Source organism: Petromyzon marinus, chromosome 46 (genome assembly GCF_048934315.1).
Source record: "Petromyzon marinus isolate PM22_M1 ecotype Great Lakes invasive population chromosome 46, UKy_Petmar_22M1.pri1.0, whole genome shotgun sequence".
In the NCBI taxonomy this organism is placed as follows: domain Eukaryota; kingdom Metazoa; phylum Chordata; class Hyperoartia; order Petromyzontiformes; family Petromyzontidae; genus Petromyzon; species Petromyzon marinus.
Genome location: NC_133712.1, coordinates 818,148 through 838,530, shown reverse-complemented (window position 1 = coordinate 838,530; position 20,383 = coordinate 818,148). Strand labels below are relative to the sequence as shown.

The 20,383-nt window shown below is 46.4% G+C and overlaps 2 long non-coding RNA genes across 2 annotated transcripts; both read left to right on the top strand.

The window, feature by feature from the left end:
- The first annotated feature begins 7,522 nt into the window (after positions 1 to 7,522).
- Positions 7,523 to 9,026, top strand: LOC142930939 (uncharacterized). The gene is made up of 3 exons (XR_012946938.1): positions 7,523 to 7,597; positions 8,115 to 8,213; positions 8,751 to 9,026. It is a non-coding gene; the product is annotated as an uncharacterized LOC142930939 (long non-coding RNA).
- Positions 9,027 to 14,085: 5,059 nt separating this feature from the next.
- LOC142930972 (uncharacterized) lies at positions 14,086 to 19,913 on the top strand. The gene is made up of 5 exons (XR_012946968.1): positions 14,086 to 14,247; positions 15,458 to 15,508; positions 15,868 to 15,949; positions 16,982 to 18,254; positions 19,084 to 19,913. It is a non-coding gene; the product is annotated as an uncharacterized LOC142930972 (long non-coding RNA).
- The last annotated feature ends 470 nt before the right edge of the window (positions 19,914 to 20,383 follow it).

The window sequence follows — 20,383 nt, the reverse complement described above, 5'->3', positions numbered from 1 at the left end:
CTGCGTGCTAAACATTGTGCTTGCGTTCCCCACACACAGACACGAGGTCACGTATGCACATGCAGAAACACCCACGCGCGTTTACACACGGACACTCACGATCACGCGCATTTGTTTTTTACCAGCTAAGGCTCGCTGAGCTATTTAGCACTTTTTTTAAGTGACCCAGTCGCAAATAAAATGTCAATGAAGTGTATTAAAGCTTTCGTGACTGCATAAAATTACTCATCATACATACGTGACTTTACCGAAAAAAAACAATGAGTGAATGAAGTGTCTTATCATGTCGAAATATATTGCAGCCAAATACTCCAAACGCGTGTTTTTTAATGTGTAGGGAAAAACCGGAGAACCTGTAGTGGATTGCCTTCTTTATGAATCTTGGGGAGACCACAGAATCTAGGGGGTCTTGCAGCAGAAGGTTTTAAGGAGGGACGTTTAGTTGGTTCGATTAGGGAGGTCGAACTTGTGATGATCTTGTTAGTTTTTATAGTTAGGCTATTATTAGGGTATTTTTTATTTTTTGAGTAACTTCCATCGTTGAGTAGGTTCTGGATTTTGTTGTTGTACGAATCTTTATCCATAAATACAGTAGCGTTTCCTTTGTCTGCTGAGAAGATGACTATATCACTTCTGTTTTTTTAAATTCGCGAGTTCAGAGCGTTCATTTTTGCTGATGTTGCTAATGGGTTTCTTAGCATTCTTAAGAATACCTTCTTTGGTTCTTTCGGTAAAGTCACGTAGAATGAGAATAAAATAATAAATTGATAAAATAAAATAACACAATAATATTCTCACGACGTTTCGGCCACAACACAAGCGGCCTTCATCAGGTGAAGGGAGCGAGACTGTCTGGTAGGACCGTGCTGGAGTGAGAGAGCCACGTTCAGATCACGGCTTTTAAGCTGTGTGAGAGGAACAAAGAGCCTTGACGAAGGAATTAGCATAAAATTTAGCATTGAAAAGGCTGAATGATTAGCTTGTGACTGGTCACAGAAATAGCTATGTTAAAAGTTAAAGCATACACATCCGCAGAGGCACCCATTGTTAAAAGGAATTAGCATAGAATTTAGCATTGAAATAGCTAAATTAAGGCATTCACTTGTAACTGCTACAGAAATAGTTACGTTGAAGTCAGAGCATACACATTCACCGAGGCACTTAGTACAAATCAAAACAGGAGAATTTAGCATTGAAATAACTAGGCGAATTTAGCATTGAAATAACTGGGTGATTTGCTAGTGACTGGTCACAGAAATGACTACAAATCTGAGCTATTCACAGTACTATATAGTGAACCAATAAAAAACTAAAATATAAATTACCTTCATGTTATCAATAAACTCTATATTCTCCAATCAGCTAAGCTACCAACCATAAGTCGTTATATATCACAATGCTATATGGCGAAAAAATGGGTGGATTCTTACCCTCAAATTTCCGTACCACGGATAGCTACGGGCCCCGTTCAGACGGACGAGTTCGTCCATGGTCGGAACAGAGGAGGGGTAGAGAGACAGCTGCGAAGCCCTAGTATACTCCATGTTGTAAACCATACCATTAACCGTGGTGTGAGAGGTATTAAGAGGCAATGCTGGCGAAAGAGCTGCGGTCTGAAGGTCATCATAAAATTACAATTAATTAAGAACAGAAATGATTTCTGTTCTTAATTAATTGTAGAAATGATTTCTGTTCTTAATTAATTGTAATTTTAAGATGACCTTCAGACCGCAGCTCTTTCGCCAGCATTGCCTCTTAATACCTCTCACACCACGGTTAATGGTATGGTTTACAACATGGAGTATACTAGGGCTTCGCAGCTGTCTCTCTCCCCCTCCTCTGTTCCGACCATGGACGAACTCGTCCGTCTGAATGGGGCCCGTAGCTATCCGTGGTACGGAAATTTGAGGGTAAGAATCCACCCATTTTTTCGCCATATAGCATTGTGATATATAACGACTTATGGTTGGTAGCTTAGCTGATTGGAGAATATAGAGTTTATTGATAACATGAAGGTAATTTATATTTTAGTTTTTATTGGTTCACTATATAGTACTGTGAATAGCTCAGATTTGTAGTCATTTCTGTGACCAGTCACTAGCAAATCACCCAGTTATTTCAATGCTAAATTCGCCTAGTTATTTCAATGCTAAATTCTCCTGTTTTGATTTGTACTAAGTGCCTCGGTGAATGTGTATGCTCTGACTTCAACGTAACTATTTCTGTAGCAGTTACAAGTGAATGCCTTAATTTAGCTATTTCAATGCTAAATTCTATGCTAATTCCTTTTAACAATGGGTGCCTCTGCGGATGTGTATGCTTTAACTTTTAACATAGCTATTTCTGTGACCAGTCACAAGCTAATCATTCAGCCTTTTCAATGCTAAATTTTATGCTAATTCCTTCGTCAAGGCTCTTTGTTCCTCTCACATAGCTTAAAAGCCGTGATCTGAACGTGGCTCTCTCACTCCAGCGCGGTCCTACCAGACAGTCTCGCTCCCTTCACCTGATGAAGGCCGCTTGTGTTGTGGCCGAAACGTCGTGAGAATATTATTGTGTTATTTTATTTTATCAATTTATTATTTTATTCTCATTCTACGTGACTTTACCGAAAGAACCAAAGAAGATGAATCATTGCAGTCACGAAAGCTTTAAATCGAAATTCTTAAGAATAGTTGCTATTTCAGCTCTCGCAACGTCTGCTTGGATGTGTCCTATGCCTTTAAGGGCCACATCGACCTGAGAGATGATATCATCTACAGGAATATGTTTCACCGCACGTCATGTTGCTCTCGTTTTGCGGTGAACAGCACACCATTCTAAAACCTAAAATGGTATGCCAAAAGGAAATATATCGGAACTCTGCTCTGTCTCTATGTATAAACAAAAGTATTATTTAGCACATTGGCCTATTGGCTTTTCAGTCCGTGTCTCACTGCTAAAATTAGTAATGGGCAGCCCCAAAACCCTCTTGCAGCCTCTCCATACAATAGCCATTGTTAACAGTTGATTGCATGCGATTCTGCATTACCCAAAATACCGTGCAGCATCTCCAATCTGTCGCGTTATTATGGCTGCCGTGGTCACGTGACGGACTCGATGGACCCCGAGGAGCGATTCGAAGGGCCGGTGGATGCCACCGACACCATCCTGGAGCGTGTGGTGGGTGAATCTTACTTTAGTACGAGTGCAGCTGGGCTAGTGCTGGGCTGATCTGTATTTCCATGAACTGTAGTGTTTTTCCACCGTGATTGCCACGCTCCCCTCTTATTGACCAGCTCTTGGTTCCCAGCAACCCTCGTCTGGCCGTATGGTCTTACTGTTGCTAAGCAGAGACACTGAAGTCTGAAATGCAAGGCGTTTGGATTGAAGACTAGTTATGCTGATGTGGTTGTGTATTTCACACGTGTGTAGTTTGTACGTGTGACTGTGCTTGCTTATTGCACTTTGTATTGACGCTCAAGTACATGTCTGGTTGGGAGTATGGCGATGTGTGTGGTAATATGTGATGGTGTATATTTCTATGTTACTGGTTGTGTTTACATGTTGTGTTAATGTGTAATATGTAGGATGTAAGGTTGCATTAGTCATCGGATGTGTGGAAACGCATGTATTGACCAAACCACCCTAGATCTCCAATGATTAGCAGGATTGTGCATGGATATTGCTTGCATGAATGATCACAATTCCTAATCGTTATTATATGTTCCCTGCACCTCCGATTAGCATGGTTGGCTACATACGGTGTAAAATAAGTTCAACATACAAAATTCATTTCATTCTCTACTCTACGTTCCCACATTGATGCTCCCCACCAACACACTAACCCACACTGAACAAATGTGAAGTATGGTCAATTAACCCCCTCAACCCAAATTGCATGGGGAGGCCCTCATCGATGAAGTGCTGATTGAGTGAGTTGTAAATGGAGTTGTAAATAGGGTGTATGGTTGTTGCGACATGAGTAGTAGGTGTCATGTGATGTCATGTGATTGTTGAGTGTTGTATGTGATTGTATACTTTTTTTACGTGGCTTTTATGCCTTGTGTATACAATTGTGTAATTATGTCGCTGTGTGTAGTTACATAGTTGTGTTGTGTATGTGGTTGTGTCATTGTTTTGCTTCGTGTAGTGATTGTCGTCTGTTGTGCATGTGGTTGTGTAATAATTTTTCCCTGTGTGGTGCAGGGCACGTTGTTGGACGAGGTATCAGGGGTGAACAAAAATAAGGCCCCCGTGCTCCCCCAGGGAACCCTGCCCCCCAAGACCATCGTGTCCTCGTGGAATCGTCGGGTACACAAATACACGACATTCACGACGCAACACACGACGAGTATGCACTAAATTCACACGCGTTATACGTGAAGTGTTGGATCCTCGCTGCCTGAAGATCACAGGAGACGGTCTTAGATGATTGGCAGATGCACCAACTGTGACATACACACAACAAAGGCATTTGGGACCCCCACACACACAAGACATATGTATGAAGTGGTTGGGTGGCTTACGATTAATACTGGATCAGAGATACTTGAGCTGGTACCACTGTGATCCTGGGTTTTAATCTGGGTTTCAGCCACCGAAATCTCAGGTGTATTGAGATGGTCTCCATCTAGTCACCAGAAGATTGAAAACACGTTTCAACCTTCTGTCAGTTCACTGCTGTATGACTATAATTAATATAAAACGTGACACACTCAATTCAAAGCGTGTGTCTTAAACGTACAAATCAATTTTAATGAATCTGTAACGTTGCATGCCTAGTTGTCGTCGACAGTGATCCGCTGACTCAACGTTTCAGTACTCTGCTGAGTCAGCATCTCGGCTCTCACGCAGAACCAGGAGTTTGCCTCGGCGCGAGGCCGCACATTCCACGCGCTGCAGGCCAAGAACATCGCACGGCCACAGCTCAGCTTCACGCAGAGAGTGGACAACTCAAACGTGCCTTTCCTGCCCAAGCTGCGTGTGAAGCCCAATGCCCTCAAGCCGCTGCCAGCAGGTACGGAAACACATCAGGGACACATACGGCCCATGGGGCCAGATGGCATGCAACCACATTTCATACAACCCATGACTTTGATGTGTGTTGAAATTTTTTGCGCACCGTCTTACGTAGCCAACCGTGCTAATCAGAGGTGCGACTGCACTTTATATATCCCGTAACCACATGAGGCCGAGCATTTTGAAATGGCACTCAAAGAATATTCATCTCTCGCTGAATATTCATCACACTCGTACAAATAAGCACATATGTTAACATGTAATAAATGACTAATGCATCTCAAATCTTCTCATGCTGTGACATGGATCACTTTACATAAAGAACCAAAGAGTATGGATCATTGCAGTCACGAAAACTGCAAATCTAGAATATTGCATAAAAGCTGTTATGTATGCAAATAATTACATCGAGGTGCATGCTGGGAATTACTGACAAGAAGAAGACGAATACAAACTGGAAAACAAATGGAAATAAAATATGGATTGTTTTGGGGAATCAAGTTGCCTTTGGCAGGAAGCTTTACTCAAAAGGATGGACAAGAAAGTTAATGAAATAACAGCCAAAGGAGTGAATCTTTTAATATGACCACCGTGGTGATTGTGTGATGAGATTTGCTCATGCACAGACGTGAGATGAATTGTTGAATCACTCGACAGTGAAGTATGGGGAGGCCTTTACCCAGCAGTGATAAACGACGGCTAATGAGGTTGGTGTGAATGTGTGTTTGTGTGATTGCAGCACTGCGTTTACGCCGGGACGTGCGCCCGGATGACCTGGACGTACCTCCCGCCCTCGCTGACCTCCTGCACCAGCAGCGTACGCATACACAGGAAGACGTGTACGTACACACACACACACACTAACATACAGACACACGCACAGATGCACACACCAATACCATCGGAGGCACAAAGATATGTACTCATGCATGCATCAACACAATAAGATGAATGTATATACGTACTAATGCAGGCACATAAAACAACAACAAGCACAATTTACCACTAGTGCTAGGCTAGGTACACTCTGAGGCTACGTGAAGAGTTGAAGGCTCACTGGCAGGAGATAATATAGATTGTTGTGCTGTTTGTGAGCACTTATGAAGATTGGCACAGCACACAAGGGGGTAGTGTGGGAAACACCATGCCCAGGTGCTGTTTATCTCCCCATTACGGATGTATATACACTGCACCAGGTACTCATTCAAGGCGGAGTTCACCTAGCAAAGGCTCAAGACCAGTTCAGAAATTCTCCAATTGTAATATGAGGCGCAAATATATCGACTCATACACTGATGTAAAAATTTGCGCAAAGATGTGTACGCTTAAATCTTGACTTAAAGCTTTCGTGACTGCAGGAATTCATATTATTTGGGTATTTTGGTAAAGCCACGTAGATAGATCAAATAATAAAAAATAATAAAGATAGAAATAATAAAAATAATAACAATATCACGACGTTTCGATCGCAACACAAGCAATCGTCATATGGTGACGATTGCTTACAAGCAAATTCCTTAAATTGACATGCTAATCTCTCACAATGTAATGGCCACCCCCACAGCTTCATTTGTCAAGATTTACCTGATCTTATTACACAGACACGATTTCAACCGAGAAGATGGGTACAAACTGAGCAATCATTGGAAGGACGTTATTAACCAGTTTAGGTCATAACTGGCTGTGATGTTCCCTCTCTACTTACCTATGTGAGCAGTTACATTTCAACTCTCAGCGTTACATTCACTAACACAACCACTTTTAGCTGTGTTAGTAAATGGCGGCTTGCCATCCTTTTCCACCTCCATGTGGCAATGTTCTTGCCGAGCTCTCTCCGAGCTTACATTGACAAGCAAATTTCTTACATTGACATGCTAATCTCTTACATTGACAAGCAAATGTCTTACATTGACATGCTAATCTCTTACATTGACAAGCAAATCTCTTACATTGACATGCTAATCTCTTACATTGACATGCTAATCTCTCACAATACAATGGCCACCCCCGCAGCTTCGTTTGTCAAGATTTACCCGATCTTACATTTACATACAAATTTAATCTCTAGCCCGCCCACTGACCCTTCCGCTACACCCATCCCAAACCTTTATAACTCCTTAGCAGCGCTCCCACCATATATTCTCAGCAGCTCTCCTGCGATATTTCTCACCTGATGACAATAGCTTGTGTTGTGATCAAAACGTCGTGATGTTATTTTTTATCTTTATTATTTTTTATTATTTGATCTATCTATGTGGCTTCAACGAAAGACCCAAAGAATATGTGTACGGTTACATGCAGACACACAAATGCAAATTAGATACACAAGCAAATAGACATTGGTACACACCAGTGTGTATTTGTGTTTCATACAAGTGTGTCTGTCCTGTGACTTCCCATCAGTGAGTATTCACTGCTCGTCATGGCTTTGGAATGCACCTTGCCTGGTGCTGATGGTGTGCTGATGGTACCAGCCAGTGCTGAATTGTTGCTGCTGTTGTGTGCCCATGTGTGCGTGCAGCTTTGCCCACCATACCAGTTTGAGCTGGAGACTTTCACTCCCAGTGAGGAGCTCCTTCAAGAGCCAGAACCACAGGTGAACACACACGTACACACAAGTACACACACGAATGTATATATATACATACAAAGACAAAGATCCCTCATATAACCTGAACATACTTTTGCGGCAAGTGCTGTTAGCGAGCACCTCCGAAGGCCGGCATGGCAAACGAGGGGCTGGGTGGTCGATACCACACCCGGCCACCTTTATCTCTTCAGTACTAATGTTTACGCACTGCACCATTTACTCAGTTGAGGCTGAGTCGACCAAGGGGAGGCCCAGAACCGGTTCAAGTGATCGTCACTGGTGTTGGCTTTGAGCAGGAATCGAACTTGGGTCGCTGGGTTCATAGCGTAGTGCGCTACCGCTCCTCACATACACGTATACACACAACAAAGTGCTGGTGCTACTGCTGGTGATGTTACTTTTAACAGTGTTGATGGAGATGATGAACATGGAGCTGGTAGTGGTTGTTGGTGTTATTGTTGATGGTGCTGATGTTGTTGGTTCTGCTTGTGATGTTGATGGTCTTGATGGTGCCGTTGAGAAGAAGGAGGAGATGCCACTGACCTTAGTGACCTCCTTGGAAGAACTAGCGCAGGTCAACGAAAAGCTGCTCCAGTGCAAGGAGTTCGCTGTGGACCTTGAGGTAAGGGCGGTGTGAGTGTGTGTGTGTGTCGGCGTGAGTGTCAGTTTGTGGGAAGCTGTAGTGTAGTGGTTAGCATTCTACACTATGAACCCAGCCACCCGAGTTCGATTCTCACTCATGGGCAACACTCGTGACAATTATCTGAACCGGTCCTGGGCCTCCCCTAGTTTGACTCGGCCTCAATTGAGTACCTGGTGCGATGTTTAAAAACATTGTCGCTTGGGAGACAAAGGCGGCCGGGCATGGTGCTGGCCACCCAACCCCTCGTGTGCCGTTTCGGCCTGCATAGGTGCTCTCTAACAGCACTTGTCCCAACAGTCTGTTAAAGCTCTACGGGGGATCTGTGTTTGTTGTCTGGGTGAGTGCCAGCATGTGTGTGTGACGTGTGTGGTCGTATAATATCGAGTTGTGATGTGCGGTTGGTTTGTTGGGTTGTGCCGTCTGTGTGCTTTCGTCCCGCTCGACCGCCTATCTGCCTCTTCTACTGTTGTTTGTCCGCCGACCGTTGAGCGGCTATTCCTGTGCGTGGCCCCGTAGCATCACTCATAACGTTCCTTCCTGGGCATCACCTGCCTCATGCAAATCTCGACGCGCGAAGAGGACTTCATTATCGACACACTGATGCTGCGCAACGACCTGCACATCCTCAACGAGGCCTTCACCAACCCCAAAATTGTCAAGGTGAGAGGCACGCGTGCACGTAGACATGCATAAACAAAATAATCGAGTGAGACAGCATCCCTCTCCCTCGCCGACTTTGTAGCACGACGCCTGGGTCCCTCCAGCTTGCTGCCAATGTATCATTGCACTGCCTGCACACTCTATGAATGCCATTGGGTGAATGTTTACGACAGTAAATTGCACTTGTATTGCACCTAAAGCGTAACAAACATAAATTTTGATTTAAAGCTTTCGTGACTGCAGTAATTCATATTCTTAGTTTTTTCGGTAAAGTCACGTTGAAGAGAAACAACAAAATAACAAAATATATATAAAACAATAAAAAATTCTCACGACGTTTCGACCATAACTCAAACGGTCATCATCATACCGACACACCTGATGATGACCGTTTGAGTTATGGTCGAAACGTCGTGAGAATTTTTTATTGTTTTATATATATTTTGTTATTTTGTTGTTTCTCTTCAACGTGACTTTACCGAAAAAACTAAGAATACGTAACAAACATCTCGGGGCGCAGAATTACACGGGGAGAACAGGAGGGAGCAGAATTTTTTATTTTATTTAAAGCTTTCGTGACTGCAGGGATTCATATTCTTGGTTCTTTCGGTAAAGTCACCACGTAGAAGGGCAACAATAAAATAATAAAAATATTAAACAATAAAATTCTTGCTGTGGTTTTCACACCTGATGACCATTGCTTGTGTTGCAGTCGAAACGTCGTGAGAATTTTATTGTTTTATATATTTGTATTATTTTATTGCTTCCCTTCTACGTGGTGGTGACTTTACCGAAAGGACCAAAGAATAGGAGGGAGCAGGTCGGACCGAGCAAGGGAAATAGAGAAAGGAAGCAATTAAGGGGGGCTGGCTGCAGCCATGCCTTGTTGACAGCGGCGGCGGCGACGATGGTTACTAGGGACGTTGTAACCATATCTTGAGCACCGGCCACGTGAGAGGCGTGGTGCTTGACGCGGCGACGCAGTGGCGCAGTGATTGCCACGGTGACGTGGTGATTGACGCTGCGGTGTGGCGGGGGCGCAGGTTTTCCACGGAGCGGACTCGGACATTGAGTGGCTGCAACGTGACCTGGGCCTGTACGTGGTGGGCCTGTTCGACACGCACCCAGCGGCGCGCTCCCTCGGCCTCGCCAGAAACTCGCTCGCCCACCTCCTCATGCACTACTGCAGCCTGTCTACAGACAAGCAGTACCAGCTGGCTGACTGGCGCATCCGGTACGCACGCCGCACTTGCTCGAACCTCTGCATACGCACGCGCATGCACGGGCTAACTTTTACACACGTACAAAAACAAAGGCAAAGATCCCCTGTATAGCCTCAACTAATTGTTGGGGAAAGTGCTGTGAAGGAGGGGGTGGGTGGCCAGTACCATGCACGGCCGCCTTTGTCTCCCCAGTGGTGATGTTTACACACCGCTACACCAGGTACTCATTTGAGGCTGAGTCGAGCTAGTGAAGGGCCGGGACCGGTTCAGATAATTGTCACAGGTGTTGGCCGTGAGTAGAAATCGAACTCGTTTCACCAGGTTCATAGCACAGGGTGCTAGCCGCTACTCTACTGCTTACACATTCACACACAAGGACAAAGATCCCCCGTGTCGCCTGAATAGACTGCTGAATCTAGTTGGCCAGGGTGAGGAATTGAAGTCCCATCACTGGGTTCATGAAGCACTTTCACCCCCCCTCCCCACTCAAGTTATCTTAGCGAGCCCCTATTAAGGCTGGCACAATGTTTGAGAGGGTAATGTGGTTAGCATCATGGCTGACCTCCTTTGTTTCCCCAGTGCTGATGTTCATATCTTATACTAGGTACTCATTTAAGGCCCAGTCAGTCTTGGGGGAGGTCCAATACTGTTTTTTATATCACCCCCAAATGATGTTAGCCTTCACCGGAAATGACACATGGGTCAACAGATAAATGTTGCGGTACATTAACATCTGTGTCTCATACACACTCGCATGCACACACTCACACACAAACACATACACACTCACAATTGCATACACACGCACACCAACACTTGCACACATCCACGTATGCACGCACACACACAGGCCTCTCCTGCCAGACATGCTGCATTATGCGCGTGCCGACACGCACTACCTGCTGTACGTGTACGACCGCGTCCGCGCCGACCTGCTCACCAAGGCGCTGGGCCGACCCAACCTCCTGCAGCTTGTGTGGGACCAGAGCCGAACTGTGGCACTCAAGGTGAGTGGCGCGTGGGCAATGGCTGAGCCAGGATTTTCAGGTGGGGGGGGGGGGGCAACCCCTCCAAGCAATGAAAAAAGTTAGTGTTAGTAAGTAAGGACTTGTCCCTTGGTTTTTATTTGACGCGTGTGCGGCGATGGCGCAGCCATCGATCGAGGATCGAATTCGAACCGCGTTGTGTGATCGGCATCGCACTCGCTGAAGGTGTTGATGCCTTCAGGGAAGTCGTGTCCTGTATATGCAACTGCGCACAATTCTGTGAGTCACTTAGAACTGCTTTGCCGTTACTTCTTGGCAATTATGTACTCGGACTATTGTCCTATCATCTCATCGAGTCCCTGACACGTATTAATATGCTACACAGTGGCAGTGGGGGTCGCAAAATGCCGATTTATTACCAATAAACCCCAATGATCCGATCTAAATTAGGGATTTCGATCGGATCATTGGGGGGGCACGTGCTACCCCACCCCCCACTGGCTCCACCAGTGAGCAAGTTACAAGCCTATCTTTGTAAGCAAATCCACCACTCTCACTCTCGATCTGGACAGTTTTCCCACCCCTCCAAAAATATTGTTTATTCCGTTACAAGGCCTCGGGCAATAAACAAAGAATATATTTATCTTTTTAACTAGATCAACGAAGTGATATAGTTCATGGTGTAATGTGTGTAGACTATTGTCCTATCATCTCATAGAGTCCCTGGAACGCAATAATATGCTACACAGTGGCAGTGGAGGGGGTCGCAAAATGCCGATTTATGTTCAATGTGGTGACTCGGGCCCGCCGTACCGTTTTAATGTTCATGCATCCTAATTAGTGCATTCGCGATAAAAATTCCCACTGGAAACATTGGTTACCGACTTTCAGAACTGGTAATTGATGCTGAAAACAATTACCAGTTAACTGATGATCGTTTTAACAACCCTGGTAATTACTCTTTGTTTTTTTCGGTAAAGTCACGTATAAATGAGAAATAATAAAATGACAATAGCGTACGACGTTTTGGTTGCAACACAAGCAGCCATCATCAGGTACAGAAGAGCTAAATTTACGAGAGAGATCAAACACATAACCCCAGATGTATATACAGACACCCAAGTAGGGGGGAGCTAACACAGATACAACAGGGGACACAGAGAGAGAAGCATACCAAACAAGTCTGAACCCTGGTAATTATTGCTGCCGCTATCACTACTTGCGTTGTTCCATCTACCTCTCTCTCCCTGTGTGCGTGTGTGTGTGTCTCAGCGCTACCACAAGCCGGTGTTCACCGAGGACTCCTACCTGGAGCTGCTGCACAAGCACAAGCAGCCACTGGATGTGCAGCAGAGCAGCGCCGCCTGGCTCCTGTACGCCTGGCGCGACCGCACGGCACGCGCCGAGGACGAGAGCACGGGGTGAGAGCGTCCGCAGCGCTGAAATAGCCGTGTACTGCACTGCATAGCATAGTGCAGCAAAGCACGGGACTATCCGACAGCGTAGAATAACACAGCAAACAGAACAACACCACAGTGTTCAAAATTTTTATCTTGATTTAGCAGAATATTTATTTAGACTGGAGGAATTCGATGAGCTATGAACTCTTTATCACAGATGTCCAGAGTAGCGAAAAATGTATGAATATAAAGTATATAAGTATATACAAAACGATCCAAGACCGCACCAAAACAACACACATTCCCTCAATAAAATTGCACATTTAAATGGAAATATCGATACATGGGTGTTTTATAATATAGCACAGTAAAACACTGGGGTATACGACGCAGCACTTTTTAAATTACCTGATCGCGATCCTGAACCAGTTGTAGAAACTGCACATTCCAGTTCCGTAGGTTAATGGTTGCGTAGTACGATTACTGTAGCTGTTGCGTTGTTGGGCTTGTACGGCCTGTGTGATTATTGTTATTGCTGCGACGTGCATAGTGCCCTGGCCTGACCGGTGTGTGTTGTGCTCCTGCTGTCACAGATACGTCCTCCCAAACCACATGCTCATGAAGATCGCAGAGGAGATGCCTCGGTAAGCCGCGCACGGTGGTGGTGGGCCGGTGTTGGCAGGGACAGTTGGGATGGTGGTGCGAGTGATACCCATGATGGTATTGACAGTGGTGGTAATATTCGCCCTCCAACAACAACGAAGGGCAGAGGAGCGATGCTCACAATAAAGAGTGGAGTGCCGGGCGGCTAAAATACAGCAAGTTGGCACAGTCGCGTGCACAGCTGGTGCATCTGCCCCAGTCATTGCAGTCAGTCAACCCATGGCACCTGGCTCTGTTCCGTGAGCTCCTGTTAGCGAGCCTTCGACACTGCACGTGGCTTCGGAGTGCACCTGGCCTGGGACAACCGCCGTGGTGATGTCACCGCCACTTATTGGCATATGGTGCCTGTTCTTGTTGTTGGTAATAGTGGTGGTGGCTGATGATTGTGCTGGTAGTAGTGAGAGTGGTAGTGATAGTGTTGATGGTGGTGCCACTCATAATGTTTTGATGTGGATGGTGATCTGGATGCTGGTGATGATATGGATATGGTGATAGTATGATGGTGTTGATGAAGTTTGCATTGTGGTACTAGCATTGGTTAGTATGATCCTGATAATGTTCAGGCTATATATACGTACGCCAGACAAGACAGGCTTTACGTACGTATGCCAGCCTGAAGACAATATACATACGTACGCCAGGATGAACAGGCTATACATAGACTAACCTGAGCTGCCTATGCGCACGTACGCCAGAATGAACAATATACGTATGTACACCAGCATGAATAGGATATATGTACGCCATCTTGAACGGATATGCTTTTGCCAGTATCAACGGCTATATGCACCCTAGTCCACGCCATTGCTGTTTGATGCAAGATAGAGAGAGTGTGCTGGCTTGTTGTAACGTTGTGCTGTTTCTGTCAGATTGTGTTGTTGCTCTGACGTGGTTTTGCCGTGATGTTGCATTGCTCTGGCATTGTGTTGTGACTGTCGTTGCTCTAACATGTTGACATCGTCGTTGCCGTCGTGTCCCGTCGTTGCCGACGCAGGGAGCTGCTGGGCGTGCTCGCGTGCTGCAATCCGGTGCCGCCCCTCGTGAGACAGAACGCCATGAGCTGTGACAGCTCGTCAAGCAGGCACGCCTCGTCCCGCTCATTAAGGGGAGCGCAGAAGCGGAGGCGGCTCGGTGGAGCAGCGGGGGGTTCATAATGGACGGCCAGAGTTGAGATACGGATGAAGGATAGATAGGGCAAGAGAGTCGGAGAACGAGAACAGCGACAAAAGAGAGTGGGAGACAGAGACTGAAAGTCATAGGGGGAGAGGGATAGCGAGTGGTCAGAGGCAGAATGTTCATAAATAAATATAATCAAACATTTAATATAATCTTGATTTGAAGCTTTCGTGACTGCAGGAATCCATACTCTTTGGTTCTTTCGGTAAAGTCACGTAGGTAGAAAAATATTAGATCACGACGTTTCGATCGCAACACAAGCAATCGTCATCAGGTGGGACAACCACACCAACTGCTGAAGACAGCAGTGGGACAACCACACCAACTGCTGAAGACAGCAGTTGGTGTGGTTGTCCCACCTGATGACGATTGCTTGTGTTGCGATCGAAACGTCGTGATCTATTATTGTTCTACCTACCTGACTTTACCGAAAGAACCAAAGAGTATGGATTTAATATAGGTGGTGACTGGGTGGCTCCTGGGGCCAATACTGGGTCAAACACAATGATCCGGCACTGCTTCAATAATAATTTTTTAATTTGTGACACACTGCACATTATTCGCTCACTCGAAGCGAGAGAACGACTCAGAGGCGTGAGGGGGAACCACAGACGAGCGGGAAAGGCTACCAGGCGGTGAGCCTGCCAAATTTCCCCCCAAGCTTTGTGGTCGTCTTTATATGAAGGTGTTATCAACCAATTAATGAGTGTTTACATATGGGAGGGAACCGGAGTTCCTGGAGAAAACCCACACATGCGAGGAAGCAACAGTCGATCCCATACAGAACGAATAGATGAAGTCAACCTTTGCTGTACCCCCTTCTAGCAGGCCATGATATGACACCTGAAAAGCAACGGGAAGGGAGTTTAACAACATTTGTGTGATCCACCCACCCTTGTTGCCTCCATAGTGCTGGGTTAAAGGACTTCGCCACCAACACCACCTGGCTAAGATCCTAGGTTTTGGATCTTGGGAGTTTCAGCCACCCGTGGTTAAACGACGTTCACAAATGTAGCGAGTTGATGGTCACAACCAGGCACAAGTGACTGCAAAAGTAATGACTCGTTGCAGTAAAGGTTGCGTTTGTTTAATAATCATTGCTGCTGTTCCCGCAGAGCGAAACGCCCATCAAGGCTCCATCAAGAACATTCATCACCCGGACAGAGGTGACCAGAGACCAAAACTCATCACACAAATGCCCTCTTTACTTGCGATTATCAACTGTACATCTCATTTTCATTATCCGGCACAGAACTCTTCATTTGTGGTTCTTTTTTTTTAATTCCACGTCCCTAAACCGTCGTGACAATGAGGAGCTCAGTTCATGTCCGTCCTTAGCGTGTGAATAATGTTCCGATTGTTGTGTAGGTTGACACCCCTGTGTGATTTTGTTGGTTCATGGCCTGACCCAGACAGTACAATCTAGATGTTTCAATCCCCCAAAGGTGAGCTTAATGGTATCATTTGTATGCCCACCCTAGTGTGGCACTGATTGTTCAATCAATTTTCTTCTGTATTTTGACAGCGATTGGAAAACCCTCTCTTCTGTCCTCATGATGGCTTATCATTGGACGACAGGCAGCCAATCACAAGGCACGGTACTGAAGGTAGCTCACACTTAGTTGTGCTGGTTATATCGGCAAAGCTCATGATATGGATTATATATTTTTTTTCGTGACAGTTGATGAGAACACCTAGCCTGTCACGAGTAGATTTCATTATATTGACATGAAAAAAATACTGTGCTGTTTTTGAATATCACACTCATAATTTGAGTAGTAATCATACAAATAATTGCCATGTTCTGTGTACAAATTAAACGTAATTTAGTGAAATAAATAACAAGTAATGTCCTGACTGCATTTACAGTGGGGCACAAGCAAAAATAACAAAATACTTTTCAGTAACATTGTCCTAAAAGTAAAACTTACATAATAGGTGATGTTTTAAGCAATGACCCTTCTTTGGCTGCTGCGTGTATGTGCGTATTATTTATTTCACTTTGTGTCTATGTCTGTGTTCAATTGCGTGCATTTCCATTCATATGTGTGTATTCATTCCTGTGTCTCTGTTAACGTGTCTTTATTTGCCTGTCTGCATGCGTATGTCTTGTGTGTCAGCGGTTGCAACAGGTGTGTGGCCCTGTATATTATTGCGCGTGTGTGGGTGTGTGTCTTCACGTGTGTATTGTTCAGTCTGTATCTCTGTGCATCTTCTGTGCTAGCGAGCGTATGTCTGTATGTCACTAGAGAACGGTTGTGCAGTGGTAGTGCGTAGTGGCACGTTCCTGATGGCCTAAGTTCCATTCCCGGTCACGACGAACAGCAGTAGTTTAGTTGGTTAGCGTGCTGCACTATTAACCTGGCGACCCAAGTTCGATTGCTGCTTATGGCCAACACTGGTGACGAATATCTAAAACGGTCCTGGGGCTCCCTTAGATTAATTCAGCCTTAAATGAGTACTCAGTGCATGTAAAGCATCAGCACTGGGGAGACAAAGGTGGCTGGGTGTAGTTTTGGTCCTCCCATCCCCTTCGTGTTCCGTGCTGACCTTCGTAGATGCTCGCTAACAGCACTTGCCCTAAAAGTCTTTTCAAGGCTATATTGAGGATCTTTGACTTTTGTCTTTGTGTGGTGCAGTGGAGGGAGCACGGAGGGCGGTGCCTGCCATGCGCCCGGTCCTCACCCTGTTTGACGTGAGCCCAACATCGTCACACGACCACAACCAACCCATGTCTCATTTCCCACACCGCTGGCGAAAGCACTGTGTGTGTGATCTCGTGTGCTGTAGCTTTCTGTACCGTGCTGTGTTTGCTGTGTTAGCCATCATGTGCTGGGGCGTTCTGTGCGTTCTCTTGTGTGCTGTCGCATTCTGAGCTGTGCTGAAATTGCTGTCATGTTGCTGTAGTGCGCTGCGATGTGCTGTAGCGCTCTGCGCTCTGCTTGCGGTGTGCAGGACAGCGAAGAGCAGCAGAACGAGGCTCGCACTGCTCAGAGCTCCACGTCCCAGATGAAGGCAGCGCGTGTCCTGCAGACGTTCGTCAACCCCTTTGGCATGGTGAGACATGGGGAGACAGGGACATGTGGAGGCACAGGGGTAGTTGAGTGGCATGGAGATGCATGGACTTTGAGACACGGGAATTACAAGGACACCAAGACAATGCAGTGATACAAGCGACTTAGGGACGTGGGGAACACACAGGAGGCATGGTAAATGAGAGACAGATAGGAGGCATAGAGACACAATATTAGCACAGGGTCACACGTGACACGGGGTCACTTAGGATTTGGATAAAACGGTCTTCCTTGATGCAGAAATCCTGGAAACACGAAGACGTGGGGACTCGAGGAAGTGGTTGAAAATAAAAAAGTTCGCTTGTGCATCTGTTCATGTGCTTGTGCTTGCAGTATCTACCATCCAGTGACGGGAAATCTCTGCCATTTCAAGAAAAGAAATTGGATCCTAACTCAAAAGTGTTTGAGGTAACACGTGATTGTTGTGTGCTAACATCTTGCTCACATCATCATCTCCATCATCATTTTCTCCATCATTCCATTTCACAAACCACTTGTGCACACGTGCGGATGGGTTCTGAGTGAGGAATTTTAGTGGTTTGGTGATTAATGTGGTTATTTGAGTGCATGTTTGAGCAGATGAGTGGGTGAATGAATGGTTGAGTGAGTGCGTGGGTAGGTGAGAGAGTGTAGTTGAGCGCATGATTGGTTGGATCGTTGAACGAGTACCTGAGTGGCTGAGTAAGTGAATGAGTGTTTAAGTAGTTGACTGAGTGAGTGATGAGAACCCGTTGAGTGCTATCTCATCCGTCTCTGTAGATCTGTAGTCGCTGGAAACTGATGAAAGCGCTAGAGAAACCAAAGAAGAGCTCTGCACAGCCTGCAAAAGCCAAACACGGTGAAGGCACACACACACATCATGAACACAGAGACATGCACGAATCCAGCAGTCGCAAACACTTGCACGTGCATGTGCACACACACACATGCAGACATGTACAGAAGTCGAGGCGTTGCTCACACACACATACGACAAAAACAAAAATCGTTTCACCTTTAACAGACTTGGGGCAAGTGCTGTTAGCAAGCATCTCTGAAGATCCAGGATTACACGAGGGGTGGGTAGTCAACACCAGGCTCGGCTGCCTTTGTTTCCCCAGCACTGATGATTACACATCGTGCCCGGTACTCATTTAAGACTCCGTCGACCTCGGGGAGGCCCAGGACTTGATCAAATATTTGCCATTGCTGTTGATCGCAAGCGGGAATTGAAATCAGTTCACTGGGTTTGCAGTGCATTAACCAGCACACTACTGCACGCACTCGCCATGAGTGACGGATCCCCGTGTCTGCAGCGGAGAAGAAGATGAAGGTGGAGCGCCCTCAAGAGGAGCCGGTCGCCGTACCGACTGTGCGAGAGCACAATTTTCTGAACCGGTCCTGGCCCTCCCCGAGTTTGACTCGGCCTCAATTGAGTACCTGGTGCGATGTTTAAAAACATTGCCGCTTGGGAGACAAAGGCGGCCGGGCGTGGTGCTGGCCACCCAACCCCTCGTGTGCCGTTTCGGCCTTCATAGGTGCTCTCTAACAGCACTTGTCCCAACAGTCTGTTAAAGCTCTATGGGGGATCTGTGTTTGCTTTCGTCCCTCTCGACCGCCTATCTGCCTCTTCTACTCTTGTTTGTCCGCCCACCGTTGAGCGGCTATTCCTGTGCGTGGCCCCGTAGCATCACCCATACCGTTCCTTCCTGGGCATCACCTGCCTCATGCAAATCTCGACGCGCGAAGAGGACTTCATTATCGACACACTGATGCTGCGCGACGACCTGTACATCCTCAACGAGGCCTTCACCAACCCCAACATTGTCAAGATGAGAGGCACGCGTGCACGTAGACATGCATAAACAAAATAATCGAGTGAGACAGCAAAACAAGGAGAGAGACATCCCTCTCCCTCGCCGACTTTGTAGCACGACGCCTGGGTCCCTCCAGCTTCCTGCCAATGTATCATTGCACTGCCTGCACACTCGATATGAATGCCATTGGGTGAATGTTTACAACAATAAATTGCACTTGTATTGCACCTAAAGCGTAACAAACATCTCGGGGCGCAGAATTACACGGGGAGAACAGGGGGGAGCAGAATTTTTATTTATTTAAAGCTTTCGTGACTGCAGGGATTGATATTCTTGGTTCTTTTGGTAAAGTCACGTAGAAGGGCAACAATAAAATATAAAAAATATAAAACAATAAAATTCTTTCTGTGGTTTTCACACCTGATGATGATTGCTTGTGTTGCAGTCGAAACGTCGTGAGAATTGTATTGTTTTATATATTTTTATTATTTTATTGCTTCCCTTCTACGTGGTGGTGACTTTCCCGAAAGGACCAAAGAATAGGAGGGAGCAGGTCGGACCGAGCAAGGGAAATAGAGAAAGGAAGCAATTAAGGGGGGCTGGCTGCAGCCATGCCTTGTTGACAGCGGCGGCGGCGACGATGGTTACTAGGGACGTTGTAACCATATCTTGAGCACCGGCCACGTGAGAGGCGTGGTGCTTGACGCGGCGACGCAGTGGCGCAGTGATTGCCACGGTGACGTGGTGATTGACGCTGCGGTGTGGCGGGGGCGCAGGTTTTCCACGGAGCGGACTCGGACATTGAGTGGCTGCAACGTGACCTGGGCCTGTACGTGGTGGGCCTGTTCGACACGCACCCAGCGGCGCGCTCCCTCGGCCTCGCCAGAAACTCGCTCGCCCACCTCCTCATGCACTACTGCAGCCTGTCTACCGACAAGCAGTACCAGCTGGCTGACTGGCGCATCCGGTACGCACGCCGCACTTGCTCGAACCTCTGCATACGCGCGCGCATGCACGGGCTAACTTGTACACACGTACACAAACAAAGGCAAAGATCCCCTGTATAGCCTCAACTAATTGTTGGGGAAAGTGCTATTAACAGACACCTGTGAAGGCCAGCACGACACAGGAGGGGGTGGGTGGCCAGTACCATGCACGGCCGCCTTTGTCT